A 22,403-nucleotide genomic window follows, 5' to 3' on the forward strand; every position below is an offset into this window, starting at 1 on the left:
GCAGAGATGGAGGAGCTGGAGAGATAGCTCAGCGGTGGAGAACGCGTACTGTTCTGGAAGCAAACCAAGTTTGGTGCCCGGAACTCACAGTCACGTGTAACTCTAGCTCCATGGACTCTGACACTCTCTGCCCTGCTGCCTGAACTTCTGTGCACATCGCTGCTGCCTCCCCTTGCTTAAGGTGAAGAAACTGAAGTAAAGAAAATACAGAGAGCAAATGTTGAAATTGGGAAAATCATTTATTTCTGTCTTGGTAACAAATATTGTCTTTGAAAAATGCACTGGCTTTAATTTTAAAAAGAAAAATGTGCCTTGGGCACATTTTTAAATCATTCTTGACCTCAGATGGGTGAAAACTGTAGAACCATAACTAATTCATGTGAAGTAGATAGTCACAACATAGGTATTTGATTTGGCAATAGATGTTTCATGACTTACACACAAATCCTGGCGTGGTCCCTAACAAAGGGGCATGATCTGAATCATCTCCAAAGCTGGTTTTAGCTGAGAAAGGGCCTAAACATTGGGGAGCCAGGATGGTTTCCTTGTCTCTGGGGTAGGAGCAATTGCTGCTATTGCTGATGTCGGCTACCGGGTGTTTGTTTAGTGATCACAGAACTCTGCTTAAATAAAGCAAACTATGTTCCCTTCGGAAAGTCAAGGAGACCTTCTTCTGACAGAGAGGAATAGTTCCACAATGCAAAAAAGAAAGCAACTTCGAAAGAGCATTCCATGGAAGTCCAGTCCAAAGCAGAGAGCTAGGTGATGTCTCATATGATGGCCGACAGTCAGTGGGGTTTCTGTCTCTCCCCAGTTCGCCCTCAACATTATATTTAAGTAAAACGTGCTTTCCAAATCCATGACACAGCCTGACTTTCACAAATATTGATTCTTCTAAGCCTTGGTTGGCTTCTCCTAACTTAGAAACGTTTCGAAAGGAAGCACGGAATCCAGAAAATTCTATAATATCAGTTTCTTGTTTATTGTTTTAAAAGAGAAACTTTATAAGTAACCTGTAACGTTTGTTTAAACAGAACTCATATTTAAATGTAATATACATGTGATAATTTTACAAGCAAGCCAATTTCTCCACAGAGTAATTAATATTTATAAGGGAACAAAGATTTAGAAGATACGCTTGGCTCTTTGCATGATTTTTGTAGGCCCTCTAAATTTCTTTCTTTCTCTCTCTTTCTTCCTTCCTCTCTTTCTTTCTTTCTTTCTTTCTTTCTTTCTTTCTTTCTTTCTTTCTTCCTTCCTTCCTTCCTTCCTTCCTTCCTCCCTCCCTCCCTCCCTCCCTTCCTTCCTTCATTCATTCCTTCCTTCTCTTGGAGAAGGAGAACAAAGAGATGGAAATACTTTTCTCTCATGCTTCTACATTTCCAGAAATGCTAGATCTCTTCTTAAGATGTTACTGGTGTTGATGGTAGTCATATGTGGAACCTTAGGACCTGGCATTTTCCGATACCAATGAAAACTTGGCATTAGTGGTGAATTCTGAGAAGCTAAGTGAAATGATTTGTGATCAGTTGAAGCCAAACGCTGTGCCTGGTTTATGATTAGTTCGCTTATTCATGCCTAAGCATCTAAGTCCTGTTTTTCCTTTGCAGCACTGAGTTTTGGAAGACAGTGGCTCCCAGAGACCAGCATCCCAGAGTCGCCTCTGTGCCTTGCAGGGTCTCCTTTGCCCAGACAGCCTTCGGTAACTATGGCATAGCAGTGAAACCATTGTGTTAAAACACCTTAGACTTCACTTCTGCTAAAGGAATCAACGTGCTCTCCTGCTTTTAACTAGTATCTTGTCATATCACGAGCTCCTGTAAAAATAGTTATCTCATTGTCTTATATGAAACATGTGCCATATTAGTGATTGCAAGCAAGGTGGTGCACTTAGGGAGGCACACAGAAAAAAGCACAGCTTTGTAAGTCTGTCAGGGAGCATAAGGGGAGCAGCGGAAAAGGACTTAGGAGCTCACTCATGCAACACTCCGTCAAAAAATAAAGCACCAAGCGGAAGCATGCACTGCTCAGGGGGCATTGTCTAAAATCTTGGCGCTTCACTTTTCCACTATAAAAATTTCCCCTTATTTGTGGCAAAGAAGCACAACCAAACAAACTACACAATTTTGAAACAAAAATTTGCTTGAGAGAAAGATTAAATAATCAGCCTCTGTCCCCAGGCTAGCATTTTCAGCAATAGAGAAAAGAACGGGGAAGCACCCATTGACTGCAACAAGGAAACGGAGTTCTAATTACAAGTTCATAATCTCTGTGAGCATTCCCTTCTCGGTCTCCTCTTGAGGAGGCTTCTGCACCTGGCACTTGAGTGCAGTGGCAGCTGAGAGACAGGACGCAGAGGCCAGGCTACAATGGGTTGCGTCTGGGCCCTCAGAGCAGGTCTCCACTTCAATGACTGCAGATGTTTGGGAAGAATGCTTACTGCTAGGTGATCTCCTTTAGTTCTAATCCCAGTGCCCTTGTAACAAGCAGCCTGGGCTTGAGAGCAGAGAAGCCAGGCCTGAATGAAGGCCCTTCAGAAAGCCTTGATAGGCCTGGCCTTAGATGTTCTAAGTGGATTGTGAGCATAATTCACAATAAAGGACGAAGCAATCGAGGGTACTTTTTTTGCTGGGGGTTGGGGGGTCCTCACATTATGATACTCTGCCTCTGGTTTTTCTGTAAACCGAATAGCTTGTCTGGTGGCATTTTCTGAGTTTTAAACATACGCACATAAACGGCCTGGGTTATAACTGGTTTTTATTAAACTATTTAAAGGGAACGCTAAAACGAGGTTTAAACTCAGGTGCATCCAATAAAGCTATGTTTGGGTTGGCGGAGAGGCAGGGGCATGTGTTTTCTGCTTGAGCTAGTGCTGGAAGTTAACCACCTGTATTATCATGGTTAAATCCAACGCTGCTTCAACAGAAGCCCCAGTTTCTATTAACGACCGTCAGGGTGTGTGCTTGGCTGATGAATTAAGCTGATGCCAAGAGGCAAGTGATATATCCATTAGAGTCATCGTGCTGAATAGCAATTTATGCTTTTGATTAGCCATGATTTTGAGAAGACGGACGAGGAGTTCCGGGAGGGCTCCTCAGGGCAGCATTTGCCCACTGACGTTAATAGGCTCAGCGTGCGCGTCACCCTGGTCGATGCTCAGCGTGCGCGTCACCCTGGTCGATGCTCAGCGTGCGCGTCACCCTGGTCGATGCTCAGCGTGCGCGCCACCCTGGTCGATGCTCAGCGTGCGCGTCACCCTGATGGATGCTGTCCAGCTGAGGGACAGAGGTGACTGACATGCTATTTCAGAGCTGGGCTATTGTTGTCAGTGTTTGATTCTAAGGGGAAGGGAATGTTTTCCTCATCTCTCATGGAATGGTTTCAGTGAAGCTGGAACCCTTTTACATTTGCCTTACGATGTCATCTGCCTTCCTCTGGCAAACATTTGATCTCCTTCCTGGAATTTACTGGCACTATTTAGATTGGCCCAAGGAGTTGCCCAAGAGGCAAACTGAGCTGTGTCAGGGGTCAGAATCCAAAGTATGGGATCACAGAGCCCTCCACACACGTGCTCAGCCCCTTGGGTCTCCAGCAGTAAATGCCCTGAGCTGTTTTTTAGGCATACTATGGGTACGTTTAAAAATATTTAGTGTGTGGTATGTGGTCTATATGTGTGTTCACGTGTGTGTGTGTGTGTGTGTGTGTGTGTGTGTGTGTGTGTGTGTATGCATGCATGTAACGTATTCATGTATGTGTCGTCCTTAGTTGCTCTCCACCTTACGTTTTAAAGACAGGGTCACTAACTGAACTTCCAGCGCATTGACTTCAATGGGTAGGCTAGCTAGTGACCTCCAGGGGTTTGCATGTCTTTCTTTTTTGCCACAGTGCTAGGGTGCCACGGTGCATGGCTTTTTACAGGATTCTGGGATCAGAACTCAGGTCCTTATGCTGAATGCTAGGCAGGCCCTGAGCCATCTCCTCAGCTCCTTGATTACCTTTTTGTGTGTTTTTTTAGAGATGTTACTTGATTTCTGTCTAGGGTATACATATCCATTTTCTGGAGAGGTTAGTTATCCAAGTCAACGCTTTAACTAAAGATAGTATCTAGATGTACCGAATATTAGTTCCATTTAAGATGCTCCTTCTGTGTGTGTGTGTGTGTGTGTGTGTGTGTGTGTGTGTGTGCACATGTGCAAGTGTGTATGTGCTGCATAAAATTTTAAAATGCACGCTGTTCCTTGCCTGGTGCTGGCAATGGTGGCTTCCACCGCTGCTCCAAACCTCTAACGACCTCCCAGCGGCCATGCCCTTTCTCCTGCCTACCTGAGTCGCCGTGGATGGGAAACACCAGACAGCCTTAATATTTTAAAACCAGCCAGATAACACAACCGTTGGGTGAAGAATGTCCTGCCCCATCCTCCTTAGCCTTCGAAGCTGGCTGGGGAGGCTACAAACCATCGGTCCCTGAGCGCTACACGTTTGCTACTTCCTGTCTGTTCTGCATCCTAGTTCAGGTCCCATCCCTCTCTGTTCCCTGTTTTTCCTGTCTGGTTGGGAATTCCCACCTCTCTATCTTCGCCCAGCGATTGCCTTTTGCTGTCTTTATTAGCATAATCAAGAAATAACTAGGGAACCAGATTTTAGTTATCAGCTCCTCTTCCTACATGTATGTACATGTGTTCATGTACATGTGTAAGTGTGTGTGTTGCTGGAGATCAAACATGGCCTTTCACATGCTGGGCAAGCACTCTGCCTTTGTCTCCAACTCCAGCCCAGTAAGCACCATTTCTGAAAGTCTGCCGCCATCACTTCTGTGCGTTTTGCAGGGAGGTTTTGTCTGTGATTCTGTCTGCCATGGAGGGACAGTGCTCTCATAAGGTATTTCCTGACACACATTCCTCTATTTCACTTCTGAAATAAGGAAATTAGACTAGATTTTGGACTTGCGTCCATTATTTGGGAAAGCTTGTGATGAGGTTTTAGTTCAGAGCCACACCCTCTGGCAGTTTAATGGCTGTAAATTTCCCCACGCACACAGTTTTCATTATCATGTCAGCGAACCACTAACTTTTATGTGCTTCTTATCGCCCACCTCTCTCTCTGCCTCATGTGAACTAAAATGATACATTTGGGCTCTTGAAAAGATGTGCATGTTGGTAGACTTTCCTGAAGCAAGGTCCCTTCTGTTTAAGAGCAAGCCAGAGGGGCCGGAGAGATGGCTTAGCTTTTAGGAGTGCTTTTTAACATTCATTCAGGTTCACAACCACAGCTGTTTCAGTCCCAGGGGATCTGACGCCCTCTTCTGGCTGTTGTAGGCAGCAGCCCACATGTGACACACACACACACACACACACACACACACACACACACACACAGAGAGAGAGAGAGAGAGAGAGAGAGAGAGAGAGAGAGAGGGGTAGAGACACACACACACACACACACACACAGAGAGAGAGAGAGAGAGAGAGAGAGAGAGAGAGAGAGAGAGAGAGAGAGAAGTGAACACCTATCTTAAGAAGCCAGGAATATCACAGGAGATTATCTGAATTATTGTCAAGTGTAGGACAGCACAAGGTATCTGAAGCTGAGGTTCCATTGTCACATTTTGTTTTGTGCTTTTCTTTTGACAGAGTCATGGACTGTAGAGAACCAACAGAAGCAACATGTGATTCAGCTCTAAAAATCGATGAACCTCTGTGTCCAAGTATACCCTGGACTTGTGGAATCACAGAGTTGAAACTTGGTTTCCGATGAATTCAGATAGTACGTTCTACACAATGACAACCGGCAGCAGCAGCAGCAAGCACAGAACAACCAATTCCTTCAAGAACAAGTGAGTCTTGACCCTTACAGCAGAAATAACAACTGGAAAAATTAAAATCAAAAATTTAAAAACCTTCTAGAATTTCACATGTATACTGGAAAACAAAACAAAAAAACAGAAAAAAAAAAACATTCTTTGTGGGATCATTGTGGTGCCGAAAATGAAACAATGAAAATATTGTTGAGTGTGTAGTTTCCTGAAAATTTGTCTGAGGATCCTCCCAGCTAAAACATCACTCCGTTTGAACATTAGCCACAGCATATGATAATAATTTTGGCTCTGGAAATGGATTTCCAACTTAGGACATTTCTCAGACTAGAAACAAGAATGTATTAGGCTATCCAGTGGGAAGTCAAGACTTGCTGATGAAGAGGAAGGATTGGGGGAAGATTATTATGCATTGATACCCATAGTGCTCGGGGCTGATCTGCCAGAATAGCTGTATAATAGAGTTGTAACTGTGTCTGTCTTGTAGTGAAGAAGGGCTGTCTGTCAGAGCTGCTGGGGAGAGAGCAAGCCGGACAGATGAACGCCTGGCAGGGGAGTTCACCATCTAGACCGAACGGCAATAGGAGCTTGGCTTAAGCTAACTAGAACAGTAGGTGGAGAAACTCAGCAGCCCTGAAGGGTGGACTCAGCCTTAGCAACCACACAGCTATTGTGCTTCAGACAAACAACACACAGTCGCGGAGGACCCAGCCAAGGGAAAGGCTTTCTGAGGAGAGCCAAAGGAGAGTTAGACCAGTGAGAGGCAGCTGCAAGTCTTGTGACGGTTTCAGTAGGAAAAAATCAATAGAAACTAAAAATCCACATCTCTCCCATCTTTGGAACTCAATATGCCTTCAAGAAACTCAAAGGCGCATGGTTGGTTATTCTAACAACCATTGCTGTGGTACAGACTTCTCTACAGCTTAGTGGCATACAGCAGTGATTTTATTTGGTTCGTAGATTGTGAGAATTGGGGATTTGGACAGGCTACAGAAGGGATAGCTTTTCAAAGGCTCTGTGACTCAAAGAGCAGAGCCTGGGCCATCTGCCTTCCTGTATAATACTGGAAATGGCCGTTGGCTGGGACCTCACTGAGGTGCTTTCCACCGGAAACACTCCTGGCCTCTCCATGTGGTCTCTGTACCACAACCTGAGTTTGAAGAGCAAGTAACGAGAGAGGCTCCTGCCGATGCAGAGCCATCTTTTAGAATCTAGATGCTGAGGTTGCATGGCACCTGTCCTCCTCTCTCCTCTCCTCTCCTCTCCTCTCCTCTCCTCTCCTCTCCTCTCCTCTCCTCTCCTCTCCTCTCCTCTCCTCTCCTCTCCTCTCCTCTCCTCTCCCCTTCCCTCCCCTCCCCTCCCCTCCCCTTCTCTCCTCTCCTCTCACAGGCCGAAGCTGAGGATGCTCAGGCTACACTGGGAAAAGTTAGGATGACTTCCTGAGAGGTTGCAGAATGAGAGGTTTCGTTGTGTGCATTGCTGAAGAGTGGCATTTTGTCCCAGTGACTGTCACTGCTGGTGTCAGTGAAGGGTGAGGTAAGTGTCTTGTCAGTTGGTACGAGGAGATCTGAAGCTCAGGGCAAGACTCTGGAGGGAGGGATCAATGAGCCTTCTTTAACTCGAGGCTCCCTTCCAGCCTTACATCGGTGTTGGTTCGGCTGTGTGCCGGCCGGAAATGAATCTGTGCAGTGTGACCCCATTGAGACTTCTTGCGTCCCGGCTGATGAATGATGTTTCAGAAATTAGGGCTGGAGATGTAGCTCGGTGACAGAGCCCTTACCTAGTGACACAGGCAATGCCTGAGTTTGACTTCCAGCACCACAAAAATATAACAAGAAATAAATAGTTTCAGAAATTAGAGAGCAGCGCAACAACAGCGTTGACATTCTGAAGAAGTTTTATTTCTTCATGATAATAAGGCATACTTTTTAAACATCGATTTTTATTTTTTTATGATTTTTAAAAAGTATAAATTTATCACAATATATAACAAGCTCCAGAGCAACGCTTTGTCCTAACTATAGGTAGCAAAGATATGACAGCTGGTAATCCAGATATTTAAAAGGAATAGAAGAAAGTGACTGTCATCTCAGACATGAACAACAGCTTACTTTCGCAGGGTTTCTTAGTCCCACCTGTGGCCAGGGGACCTCCTGATGACCTTTGCTTTTGCTTTGAGTTTCTTCTGCTTGAAGCCTTATCTTCCCCATCCATCTGTTAGCCCTGCCTCTTGACTGGTTTCAGAGGGTCTTGCCACCTTTGTGGCTGATCCTGGCTCCTGGGGCTCCTTCCTCAGGTACCAATCCTAAAGCAACATATTAATCTCTTAAAGATACATCTTCACTTTTGAGAATAGTGAAATACCAAAACAAAGAAACAAAACCAAAATAAAACAAACAAGAAAATAAAAACCAAACCAAACCAACAATAAAACCCGCAAACCCCCATGAGGCTTGAGTATTCCTTCTAACCACCTCCTAATTTATCAGCAAGTATTGGCTGTGCCCCAGGTGTTAGTCACAGGACAGGTTAGCCAGTGGTGGCTAAGGTGAAAGAGGAAGACAGTGCTGGGTCTTGGAGGTCGGCAGGAGTCAGAGGCGCATGCATGAGGAAGAAGCCTGGAGGCTTAAGCCAGCAGGGACGCAGCATCTGCCTTCTTCAGACTCTGGTCAAACCAGCAGCCAGAGTTCATAGCAAAGTCAAGGCAACCGTAAATCCCTTCTTTGGTGAAGGTAGCTTTAGCTTGAACTCAAATTAGCTCTAGTACAGACAAGTAAACCAAATACTAAGATTCAGAATACAATGGTCACTCATGGTCCTATCTTTTCCTCATTTATCCCCACTCTCTCCATTTTTTTTTGGACAGGGTCTTTCTGTGTAGTCCTAGTTGCAGGGTTCCCTCTGCCTCTAACTGCTGGGCTTACTAATGTGCAGGGCTATGCCTGCTTCCCTCTGTGTACTTAACTAATTTTTTTGTGGGTGTAAAGGATGTATTATGGAATGTATGTACTCAGTCAATGTTCTGTCTTTTTCCTTGTCTGATAATGAATAAACTAATTTGTTTTCTTTTCTGACAGTTGTCTTCCTTGTAGCTTTTACTGTACTTTGGTGAACTATGGGAAGAAACACTCAGGAACAAAAGTGAGAACATAACCACTTATTTTGTTTCCACAAAACCAGGAGTAAAGGAACAGTATAATTGGTGATCAAATAATTTCACCCCTTTCCTAAGGTTTTGAGCTTTTGCTTCTAGATCTCCATGCACATGAACATTTTTTTGTAGTAGGTATAAATATGCAAATTGTGTCTTTTACACAGTTTCCAATTCGAGATGCTCTGACCTTCATCCACTCTGTTTTAAAAGTCCGATAGGTACCGTTCTCAGTAGCTATCCACCTTATTCCCTGAGTCAGGTTCTCACCCTGATTTTGCTGGACTGGCTGGCAAGAGACGGCTCTACAGATCCTCCTGCATCTGCCACCCCAACTCTGGGGTTCCAGACCTGTGTGTGCCACTATGTGTTGGCTTTTAACATGGGGCTGAGAATCCAAACTTGGCTCCTCAGGTTTTCGAGGTAAGCACTTGCCAACTGAGCCATCTTCCCAGTCCGTCAGATAATTAAAAAAAAAACAGGGAATTAGGCAGGGCATCCATCTACATGATTTCTGCTCTTATGTGGCAGCCAAGATGGTGGAGGCCCTGCTTATAGGGTTGTGGGGTCCCCTGTCTGCTCTGCCAAGCCACAGGGCATGGGCCGCACGGAGAGGTAGGACGCTCAGGAAGTTGACCTAGCTTACCCCAGCGCTGGGCGGGTAAGGGGCTGCAGGGAAGCCGCCAAGACACCCCTCCATAGGTGGGGAAGTACAGTCAGAGCTGGCTCGGGGATCCCTGGGCCCGCCCACAAAGAGGCTGGGCTGCCTGGTTGTAGGCTTAGACACCCAGGCACAGCTGGGAATCATGGAAGAGCAATCTTCATGGCTTCCTAGTCTTGCCGGTTGCTCCTAGATCGTCAATGATTTCTTGCTTTGGATAGTATAACTTTGAGGAACATACACCTACATTCTCCCTTCTTTTTTTTTTCATTAGAAAATATTCCTTATGCTATTTGGTAACTATTAATAAATCTTTCAATAAAGTTTCAATGAAGTAGGTAAATTTTGCTCTCTAAAACGTGTCGCCTGACTGAATCAGACAGGAAGGTTGGCGATAAGGAAGTAAGCCCCCTATTTGAGGATAAAAATTCAAATGAGGTCACTGAGCAGAAGAATGTGAAGGCAACAGAAGAAATTAAAGAATAAGCCTGTGGTCTATAATAATTGGAGACCAGGGACAAGCAGGGAGAACTGCCACATAGACACAAGAGGAGAAAATTGTGACACAAGAAGGTAAGTAGAAAAAGAAGAGAGTGACCAGGGCTGGAGAGGTGGCTCAGTGGTTAACAATCATTCCAGCTCTTACGAAGGATTGGTTCAGTCCCCAGCACCCAAATTTGGTGGCTCACAACTGCCCGCATCTCTAGTTCTGGGTAGCCAATGCTTTCTTCTGGACTCCTAGGGCACCTCATGTATGCACATACTCCCTCCCCAAGCACATCTTAGAGGTTCCTATCATTGTGAGAGAATGCCATGACTAAAGGCAGCTTGGTCACGGAGGAAAGGGTTTGTTTCATTTCTATGTCTAAATTATCATACGTCATCGAATGAGGTTCCCTCAGGAACTCAGAGCGGGAACCGAAACAGACGCTACGGAGAACACTGCTTACTGGCTCGCTCTCCATGGTGTGCTCAGCCTGCTTTCTTATATCACCCAGGATCATCAGCCTAAGGGTAATTCTACCCACAGTGAGCCAGGCCCACCCATATTAATCATCAGTCGATAAAATCTATCACAGGCTTGCCTGCAGGTCAGTCTGCTGGGTTCATTTCCTCAATTGAGGTTTCTTCTTCCAAAATGACTCTAGCATGTGTCAAGTTGACATTAAGACTAGTCAGCTCCCTCATGCACATATGTACACATAATTAAAAATAAAAAAGTCTTAAGGAAAAAAAATGTGACTATGTAAAAGGGATGTTGCTCATAGGCTAAATGAGATGAGTACTGCGCATGTACCATTTATCCAGTCTGAGAGTGGCAAAGACTGCATTCTAATAATGGTGGGATGGAGTATGGCTAGAGTTAGTGTGGTGTTACTAAGACCCTTACTCCCGCCTCATGGGCTTCTCCACTGACTGTGTATGTGTGTGTGAGGTGAAGGTACAAACTGCAGGCATGTAGTCCTCTTATCTTTCTAGTTCTTCCCTCACTCCTCCTTTTCTGTCTCTGTCTTTGTCTCTGTCTCTCTCTCTTGTCTTTTTCTACAGGATTTCATTACTTCTCCGGTCATTCTGTCTAGTTTTAAGCCTTTGCTTTCTTTTTGTTCAAATCTATTAGGTAAGCACTTTCACTACCTCTAATTAAAAACTTGACCCTTATACGGCAGCTTGTTGTAAGCATTAAGAGCTGCTGAGGGACAGTCTGAGGCAAGCCAAGCTCCCCAGATCCACCATGCCAAGCTGCAGGTAGGAGGCTCCAACTGAACTGCCTGGCTAGGACACTCTCCAGCCTGTCTCCAGAGCTGCCTGCAGTGTGCTCTAGGCTCCTCGATTTGTGAGCTGTCACCAGTGTTAGGGTGGGCTTTAGGTGATGCATCTGTCTTTGAATCATTTTTGCTCCTGTACCCATTTTTGTAAGGAATGGCCATACCTGTAATTGGTTTACATGTTTGGTTTTAGCGGTAGACTGTCTTTGGGCTATCATTGGTTCCCTACATGGGTTGAATAGATAGCTGCTGTTCATGTCTCCCCAGGACTAGTGTTATTGAATAATGGAAGAACAGAGGTCTTCCATGTGTCCATAACTTACATCAGTTTCCTTATTACCAAAATCCCTCACTAGAGATTGGATGTGATGTTCTAAAGCTGATGGCCCCATATTAAATATCACTGTCGCTCAGAGCTCATAGCTTACATTTGACTTCACTGGTGGTGCTGTCCATTCTGTGACTTTAAACACAGATTTTAAGGCTACTTTGTATAATTTTGGATAACAGTCTTTTGTCAGCCTTGTCAGCACTTTCTCCCAGTCTTTGGCTTATCTCCTTGTTCCTCACTGAATACACACTTTTAATTTTACCCAACTCAAGCTTATCAATGGCTCTTTCGTGGATCTTGTGATTGGTGTTGGATTTCAAGAGTTTTTGAAAGCCAGGAGTGCTGGCAGGACTGTCATCTCAGCTATCAACAAAGCAGGGCAAGCCATCCCGGATTCAAGGCCAGACTGGGGACAAGGTGAATTCAAGGTCAACCTGGGACAACTTAGTGAGACTTTGACTGAGGAGAGCAAAGAGAGGAGGGAGGGTATGAATTACTGTACAGCCCTTGTCAGCATGCACACAACCCCAGATTTGACACCCGTTATTATAAATTAACAGGCAGCAACCACGCTTTCATCATACCCAACGTTGTCCAGATTGTCCTCTACGTGGGCCTTACAGTTTTCCTTTCACCACTTTGGTCTGTGAAACATTTGAGATGATTTTGAGGAGGGTTTAAGGTTTTTGTGTAGATATTCTGTGTTTGGCCGTTCCTTTGGGTACATGAATGGCCAGCAATCTCAGCACCACCTGTTGAATAGATATCTTCTCTTCATTGTGTAGTCTGGGCTCTTGTGTCACAGCTCAGATGACTGCATGTTGGTGGCTCTATTTCTGGTGTTCTGTTAAGTTCCTTGATCTTTTTGTTTCTTTTCTGAAATTCCTTGCTGCCCTTAGCCTTGCATCAAGTCTGGAAGTCAGGTGCTGTTAGTTCTCCCAACTTGCTCTTCTTCAGCAGTGAATTGGTCATTTTGTTATTTTTGATTCTCCATGCACGTTTCAGTTAGAGAGTTGGTACATACAAAATAACCTGGTAGAATTTTGACTGGGATTATATCTGATATGTAGCTGAAGTTGGAAATTTCTTTTTATAATATTGAGCCTACCTATCCATGAAAATGGAGCATCTGTCAATCTATTTAGTTTCTTTCAGCAGAATTTGGTTTTCATCAAATTGCCATATGCATGTCTGTCTGTCTGTCTATCTATCTATCTATCTATCTATCTATCTATCTATCTATCTATCTATCCATCCATCTATCTATCTATCTAATCTATCATCTATTTTGGGGCTGGAGAAACAGTTTATTAATTAAGAGCACTTAAGACTGTTGCAGAGAAGCTAGGACCAGCTCCCAGCACCTACAAGGTGTCTCACAAATGTCTGTTATTCCAAGGGATCTGACACTCTCTGCTGACCTATGTAGGCATCAAGCAAACACGTGATGCCCATAAATGCTTGCAGGTGAAGCACTAGTACAGATAAAATAAGTTTAAAAATTATTTCATTTGGGTGCTGTTGTACTTTAAATGGCAAATTCTTTTTCTGGATTTCTGGTGAGTCAGAAGGCAATTGATTTTCATATATTAACTTTGTATGTTAGGATTAGTGTTAGTTCTTAGTACTGTGTCATAGGTCAGTCTTACGCTTGTCATCTAACCCACTCTTAATAACTGGAATGGAAACCGGAGGACAAAGCTACTTTGACTTCTTAAAGAGGAAATGATTCTTTCCTTCTTATACCCCTCTGAACAGTGGACAATAAGAGAGCAAATGTGATTTATCCCCTGTGGCATTAGGAAGCAGTCTCTTGTTGCTTTCCATGTCAACCATAAGCACAGCATTCATCAGACACAGAGCTGTCAAACCCAGGCCGTGTCAGGAGTCCATGCTGCCGCTGCTGGTAGATACTGATCATGGAAACAGAAAGGATGATGGAAACATTCCCCTGTGGTGTGTGTCAACACTTCAAAGGCTTCTTTTCCTTGTTTCTGATCGAGCATAGCATTTCTTTTCCTGAGTTGACAGCACCTGCATGGAAGGAAGGTTTACTGGAAAGACCTGCTTGCTTTGGGAGAGTCCCATTAGAAAGGGAAAGTTCACATTTGGATAAGATCAAGTGAGTTAAAGACTTGTTTATAACTTTAACATAAAATGTTAAAGACACTAACGACAATGGCAAGAAAGCTATCTTTTTGGCTTGGCTCAGCTTACCCACTTTTGCTCTTCTGAGTCGTAATTTTGTAAGGATGAGATACGATATTCTCAGCTTAGGGATTAATCTCTGTTTCTAGAAGAGATCTTGCTATGCATCCCGGGCTGGCCTGAAACATGCTGAGCCTGTCTCTGTCTCCCCAGTCTTTCTTTTGTAAAGGCAGGTAGAAATGCAAGTAGGTATGGAGATTTCAGAAACAAATAAAACATCCTTCACATGCAAGGCCCACTGAAAAGTTTCCACAGAAGGTAAGACATGTTTGACATCGCTTACCCTTCAGGGGATGGAAAGGCAGAGCCCATACAATTCGTGACTATCACTCTGAAAGGTGGTTAAATGAAGACTTTTATCTAAATTCACTTCAAATTTACTAAGTTTGACCTCAAAGTAACTAAATGTTGGTCAGGTAACTGGGACTCCTTTAATTGACTGCTGCCTGTTCACCAACTTAACATGATAGTTAAATTAAATGGAACTCCAAAATGTAGGTTATGTAAAGAAACTGACACCAAGGAGTTTCCAGTCTAAATGAGATAACATATATACATATATATGTATATATATGTATGTATATATGTATACATCTGTATGTATATATGTATATATATGTATGTATATATGTATGTATGTATGTATGTATGTATGCATGTATGTGTATATATATACACGTGCAACATCTGCTTTTGACTCAATTTCAACCCATCTGTCTACCTTCTCTAAGCGATTCGTTTAAAGCAGTTTGTTCTCTCCCCTTGGTATCTGTAACCTCTTGCTATTTGCTTGCCCGTTGCCCAAGTTCAGGAGCTTCCTCAAGGGTTGATATTGAAAATCAACTGTTCACCAGGGTATTTTCTCTAGCTACAGTTCAGTCCTTTCCCTACTCTTCTGGGAGGGTTTATTGCAATAATTACCATTTTTTTCTAAAGCAATGCTGTTTTAAACTCTACATTTCATCAAAAATTAGACTGAGTAAATGTTACCCTGGTGGTGGCATTGGATATGTAGTGAACACTTTTCAATCATGACTTCATGGTGAACCTTGATATAGTAGACCAGCATGATTTTAGAATATTATTCCACTGATCTATGAATCGACCTGGTTCCTCCCCCAAATCGCTTATTTCTTACTTTATTTACAGCAAAACTTATCCTATTTTAAAAAATTTTATGTGGAATGACTGCTCTTATTTCCCACCATATTTTTCTTATTATTTTTAGATAATTGGGTTCTTTCTTGTACATGATTCTCAATATGCAATGAATTCTAGAGTCTAAACACTCAAAGCATTAAAACAGAAGGGAATATTTGAAGTGAGTTACCTAGTAATTTTTCACTTTGTATATGCAAGTGTGCATGCACACACTTGCATATGCATGAGTGTGCACATGCACACACACACACACACACACAGACACACACACACAACAGCTGATTTTGATATGCCTTGACTAGCTCAATAGTTGGGCACTTCTAATCCTCCCTGTGGCTAGCACACACCCCTCCAGTATTCCTGGCTTAACATCTTCTAAATCTATAATTTTATCTTTGCTGCTCTGTTACCTTCTGAACACCCCACCACCACCACCACCCCCCCCCCCCGTCCCAGGGCTGCTTTCTTTTTCCACCTACATTGCTGGATGCTTTCTCTCCTGCAGCTCTTAAAATCTGATCTCTCTGCTTCAGAGACATGGTAATTCTTTTCTTCTTCCTCTCTCTCTCTCTCTCTCTCTCTCTCTCTCTCTCTCTCTCCCTCCCCTCCCTCTCCTTCTCCCTCTTCCTCTCTCCTGGTCCCTCTCCAGCACACTCTAAAAGTTCAATTTTTTATTACCAATTGAAGCCAGCTGGGGGCAAAGACCCTGAGGTCTGGAAGCTGGTTTTGGGAGCTCGATTAAGACAAAGCATTAGAAGCAATTCACAGCAATATAATCTATACCAAAGACTGGCCTTGAGCTCTTGAGCTGCCCATCTCAACTTACAAGTGTTGGGATCACAAGTGAGAACCAATGTTGGCCACAAACATTCTTAATTTATAACGAACACTTGGCAGTCTGATTACCATGTGATCTGATTGGCCAACCTGCAACTGGATTGTTGTTAACACTACCATCATTTCATAATATTAATAAGAGTTACAGATAATTATTAACAACCACAGAGACAAGGAAGCAGTCTTGCTGGAAACACAAACAGTGATAATTTCCTCTTGTCACAGAACTGAACTTGACACAATTAAAACTGTGTGTCTGCTACATGTATCATAAGCCTGTGTCTAGGAAGGATAGCAGTGTAGAGGCTGGAATCTGACTTCTGGGGTAAATGCACTTACCATGTAAGTCTAACAGCCTGAGTTTGATTTCCAGAACCCACATGATAGGTTGGATGTGACAGTGCACATCTGTTGTGGGTGGAGACAGGAGAATCGTGCTTGCTGGTCTGGAGTCTACAGTATGGCAGAAACAACCAGAGATAAACAAGATAAAATGATAGAACTAGTTGCTAGATGCTAGACATTGTCTGACTTTCAAGTGCTCTGTAGCATTCATGTGCACACAAATACACACAGACAAAGTAGTAACAACAACTACAAATAATAATAATAATACAATAGCATTGATAAGTGTAACATTTTTGTCCAAAAGTTCAGTTACTTGCCCAATGCCCTTTGGTTAGCACTGACATGCTTTTGGAGTTTGAGAAGTATAACTATGATCTATGGGAAGTGATGTCTTTAGCCATTCACACTGTCTTGGTGCATGAGGGCAGCATAGGGCTGTTGTTAGCCTGAACTAGGCCAAGGAATGATTCTCACAGATGCCTTATATGACAGCTATAATGCTGTAGTCCAGTAGCTTAGGTTAAGCTAATCTCAACCCTTACATCTTCCTTTGGGATACCAGATCTCTCATGTTAAGTAAGGTATAAATTCCATGGTTATGTTTCCTGCCTCTTGTGGTGAGTCCCTCCATCCACCCTGACTACTCACAAGCACCGATTTGATTCATGTGCTAAGCATTTCTCTTGCAGAATGTCACATGGAGATGCACTAGTACCATATGAAGCCTTCACGACTCTCTTCTTCCATTTAGCACCCTGCTTTGAGATCTGTCATCGCCGTAAGTACAAGACTTTATGGTGGGGCTATTGTGGTGATGGTTTTTTTCATTCTCTCCGTAGCTGAAGAACTTTTAGGTAGTCCTGAAATAAGCGGCTCTTTACTGTTTATTTATTTAGTTTTGTAGTGTTCTGCTCTTACGGAGGACATGGGTTCAGTCCACAGCACCCATACAATGGCTTATAATCTTCTATAGTTTCAAGGAACTGATACCTTTTTCTGGCTCCCAAGGCACCGGGCATGTATGTGCTGGTACACATGCAGGCACAATGCTCAGACATATAAAGTAAAACAAACAAACTAATCAACCTTGGACTTTTCCAAAGTGATTATTTCTCATTTCCCCCAGGTATTATTCTGCTTTCATTCAGCTCTTGTAGAGAGTTTTTAATAGTTCTAGCCATTCCATAGGTGCATGATGGTGTCACAGAGTTACTTTATTTGCAGCTTCCTGATGCTTAGTGAAGTTATCTTTCTGGAAGTTTCCACTGTGTATCTTCCTTCCAGCTTCTTGGTTTTATTATTTATCCATTTTTACTGTTGGTTTCCCTGTCTTTCTTACTCTTTTAAGAGTTCCCTATAGCATACAGTTACAAAGTAACAAGTTCTGTTACTTTTGCGCATTGGAAATATCTCAATTCATATGTTTGTAGCTCAATTTATTGACAATATGTTGGAATAAAAAATAAAAAGGGTGGAACAGTTCCTGCCTGTAGCCTTGTGCTCTTGCTAGTTCTGGCTCCAACGGGCCACTGGAACCAGCGTTAATTTCTCTCAGTGGCTCCAAACTGCCCCCAAGTACTCTCTGACCCAGGCAGGTCATTGCCACGCCAGTTTCATACAGAGACCACCTATCTCGAGGCTCTCTTACTGTGGACTCTGTTCACATTTCCTGTATCTAACCCCTGGTCCCAGCGGCAGCTACCCTCTCGTCATACTCTGCTGCTTCTCTGTTTACATTCCCAACATCCACCCCTAATAGCCATCATATACATTCCCAACAACCTGTTAAAATAAAGACTTAACAAACTGGAGCCCAACAATCAGATTTGTATGTTACATTCTCAATCCACAATACATCCACACAATAAATTCATAACCAATTGACAGGGATAGAAGTCACCAACCCAGATAAGGTAAATTTGCCTACAGAAATCCATCCCAACTATCTTGGCAATTCAACACCACCCGGATCTGGGCCATCCTTCTCCGTCTCCATCTTGATTCTCCTTCCTTCTCCTTCTCTCTTTCCTTACAAAAGCTTTGGCCCCACTTTATTTTTTTAATGTCCAATCATGGCCTTGACCTAGAGTGTCAGCCCTCACCTGCACATACACATCAGTCTACAACAATGTTTATTTTCTGTTTATTAAGTGAGACAAATCTGTCTGCTTATCTCTATCATCTATCTATCTGTCTGTCTGTCTATATGCCTCTATTTACTCAGTGAGACAAGATCTTACTATGTAGTGCAGGCTAGGTTAGAACTTATGTAGTTCAAACTGGCCTTGAAGTCATGATCTCCCTGACTCGAATACTCTGAATGCTGGGATTCTAGGCCTGCAACTCCCCCTCCCACCTCCCTGATAGCTGTATTACGTAGACAGAAGCCTTAAGATTTTATCATGTTATATCTGTCTTTTCTTTTCTTTCATTGTTTGAATCCATGTCCCCTTTCCTGAAAGCAGATCTTGCTGTAGATCACAGGCTGGCATTCTTGGTCCTCTTGCCTCAGCGTCCTAGTGTTGGTGTTACCATACACAGGAAAATTAGACTTTGCATTCTCTAGGCAATCTTTTTACTTGGCCCTGTCCATAAGCATTCCCTTATTTTATTCTAGAGGCTTTTAGTTGTAGATTTAAGTAAGCCATTTGGAATTTATTTTGTGAGACATCATGCTGTTTTAAAATTGTGTATATCTAATTAGCCTTGTACATTTATTGAAATAATGACTTCTTTTTCATTTAATTCACTTGACTGAGGGATGGTGGGGAGGCAGAGAAGTTGTAATCAAATGAAAAAAGATTTCCCTTGACACCTTTGTTGAAAACATCACTTGTCCTTTGTTTATGTGTCTGTGTGTCCATGTGTCCACATCCGTACTGAGATCCGAGACCTGTATCAGATCTGGTACGGGCTTCTTAGTTTTTGTTTGTTTGTTTTGATTACCATATTACCTTTGTATATTTGTTTTATTTGATTTGATTACTTACCGTACTTTTATATTTAGATATCTCTGAAATTAACATCCTTCCTTGTCTCAACTGAGACATTACAAAGTAGTAGGGGGTGCACTGTTGGGCTTGTCATCAAGTCTTTAATCAAGACCATTGAGTCTGGCTTAATATAACATTCTATTACTTGGAGTTGGGAGTAGCTCTGTGGTATTCCTGAGGGCCTGGGTTGAATACCCTGCATGCAGAAACACACACACCCACTCATGCACATAGACATACACTGTTTTGAAACATTCTTCAAGAGGGTATACTGTATGGAGCATATAAAATGTTAGAACATTGTTGTATGCTTGGTGAGTGATACGTACAAATAGGAGCAAACACATGAACTGATCATGCCTTTCAATGATCCAGTATTCTGGGAAAGTCATGGGAAAGTCACCAGTTAAATTGACAATGATAGGTGTCCAACTGTGCCACCGACAGGTGATCATCAGGTTTTCATGGACAAAGTACAATCTGAGCAGATTCGAAAAGTGACAATAAAGTCAAGCGTCCATACTGCTTTGGCTTTGGAAACTCAGACTTCGGAAACTCTCAGTTTCTCTTCCTTTTTTAGGGATCAAAGTTTCGCTACTGTCATTTCTTTTTGTTGAAAACAAGTCTTTTGTAGCACTGAGTGGATTTGAACTAGTGATCTTCCAGAGGCCCAGAGCTGAGATTCAGGGCAAGCTGTTGTCCCTGGCTCCTGTGTATGAGACACCTCTGTTAGTGCCTCCTCCTTTCTTCACCAGCCAGCAGTGCTATGTACATAATTACGATGCTCATTGCATTTAGGAAGGAATGTTTCATCCTGTTATTTCTTTGCACTGTGACCTAAGTCAGATAACCATACTTTTCCGTACTGTGGTTTCTTTATTCAGGAAACAGAAACTCTTCCTAGAGTTGGTAGAATTTAAGTAGAGTGATGGTCACAATGTTCATCGCAGCCTTATTTATAATAGCCAGAAGCTGGAAAGAACCCAGATGCCCTTCAACAGAGGAATGGATACAGAAAATGTGGTACATCTACACAATGGAATATTACTCAGCTATCACAAACAATGACTTTATGAAATTTGTAGACAAATGGTTGGAACTGGAAAATATCATCCTAAGTGAGGTAACCCAATCACAGAAAAACACACATGGTATGCACTCATTGATAAGTGGCTAATAGCCCAAATGCTTGAATTACCCTAGATGCCTAGAACAAATGAAACTCAAGACGGATGATCAAAATGTGAATGCTTCACTCCTTCTTTAAAAGGGGAGTAAGAATGCCCTTGGCAGGGAATAGGGAGGCAAAGATTAAAACAGAGACTGAAGGAACACCCATTCAGAGTCTGCCCCACATGTGGCCCATACATATACAGCCACCCAATTAGACAAGATGGATGAAGCAAAGAAGTGCAGGCTGACAGGAACCGGATGTAGATCTCTCCCGAGAGACACAGCCAGAATACAGCAAATACAGAGGCGAATGCCAGCAGCAAACCACTGAACTGAGAATAGGACCCCCGTTGAAGGAATCAGAGAAAGAACTGGAAGAGCTTGAAGGGGCTCGAGACCCCAATATGAACAACAATGCCAAGCAACCAGAGCTTCCAGGGACTAAGCCACTACCTAAAGACTATACATGGACTGACCCTGGACTCTGACCTCATAGGTAGCATTGAATATTCTAGTAAGAGCACCAGTGTAAGGGGAAGCCCTGGGTCCTGCTAAGACTGAACCCCCAGTGAACTAGACTGTTGGGGGGAGGGCGGCAATGGGGGGAGGATGGGGAGGGGAACGCCCATAAAGAAGGGGAGGGGGAGGGGTTAAGGAGATGTTGGCCTGGAAACCAGGAAAGGGAATAACACTCGAAATGTAAATAAGAAATACTCAAGTTAATAAAAAAAATGTAAAAAAAAAAAGTGAATGAATGAGGTACACAAATGGCGGTTCCGTGACTTGCTGTCATGCCCTTGGCCTGAGCGAAAGCGCAGGACAGGGACGACAGAAGGCGTGACGGAGGAGAGAAAGCAGAGTGCATCCACACAGCTCTGCAGCCAGGCAGGCTAACCCAGGCTTTCCTTCGTCCTGTGGGGAACAGAAAGTCATTGCCCAAGAAGCACATCTCTAATTACTGAAATCAATTCTTTAGTTCAATGAATGCCAATAAAAATCTGAACATCCCTCTGATACATGTCTTAATCTGACATGTTTCTATTTAGTTACTTAAGAAAATTTAAAACTTTTAAGTGCATCACCATCACCACCACCCTCACCACCATCACCACCATCTTCATCTTAAGGATTCAACAAGCATCTAAGGCATGTAGCCATTCAACTCATACTATTCAGTTCTGTCTTCTCATCTTAGGGAGCGAGAATGGAATTTTCAGCTTTGCTGAATTCACAGTCTGGGTTCAGCCTAAATGTCCCAGAAGCCCTTTGACTCATAGTTCAGGGGAGTGTGGGAAGACAATGTCAGCTTACGAGCAGCAGCCGAGAGGATCCTTGCATTGCTATAAGCTACCCATCCCAAAGCCATGCAGTAACTGTTCCCACGCTCCACCAGCATCTTCTCCTGGCCAAAGACAGTTCTGGTGATCACAACAGGAGATACAGGGTGTGAGCATTGCTGTTTGCTGCCATGGTCACTGTGCTGTGTATTTCATGGTCTCTCTCTCTTTTTTTTTTCTTTTTTCTTTTTTTTTTTTTATTAACTTGAGTATTTCTTATATACATTTCGAGTGTTATTCCCTTTCCCGGTTTCCGGGCAAACATCCCCCTCCCCCCTCCCCTTCCTTATGGGTGTTCCCCTCCCAACCCTCCCCCCATTGCCGCCCTCCCCCCTCATGGTCTCTCTCTTTAGAGTGCTGCGAAATAGTAAGGGAAGTAACTGGCCACAGGCAACACCTCTGAGTCTCTCTGCTCCTGGAAACCTTGCTATCCCTTCACAGAAGACAGCTCCTGGGGCTGGAGAATGGTTATGAGCATTCGCTGATCTTCCAGTGGACCTGGGCTCAGTTCCCAGCATCTACTGTACAGGGTGGCTTCCAGCCATCTATAACTCCAGCTTCAGGGTCTCTCATGCCCATATGCATGAGTGTGTGTGAGCACACGCATGCACACACACACACACAC

This window comes from Rattus norvegicus, chromosome 5 (assembly GCF_021556685.1).
Source record: "Rattus norvegicus strain SHRSP/BbbUtx chromosome 5, alternate assembly SHRSP_T2T, whole genome shotgun sequence".
NCBI classification, from domain to species: domain Eukaryota; kingdom Metazoa; phylum Chordata; class Mammalia; order Rodentia; family Muridae; genus Rattus; species Rattus norvegicus.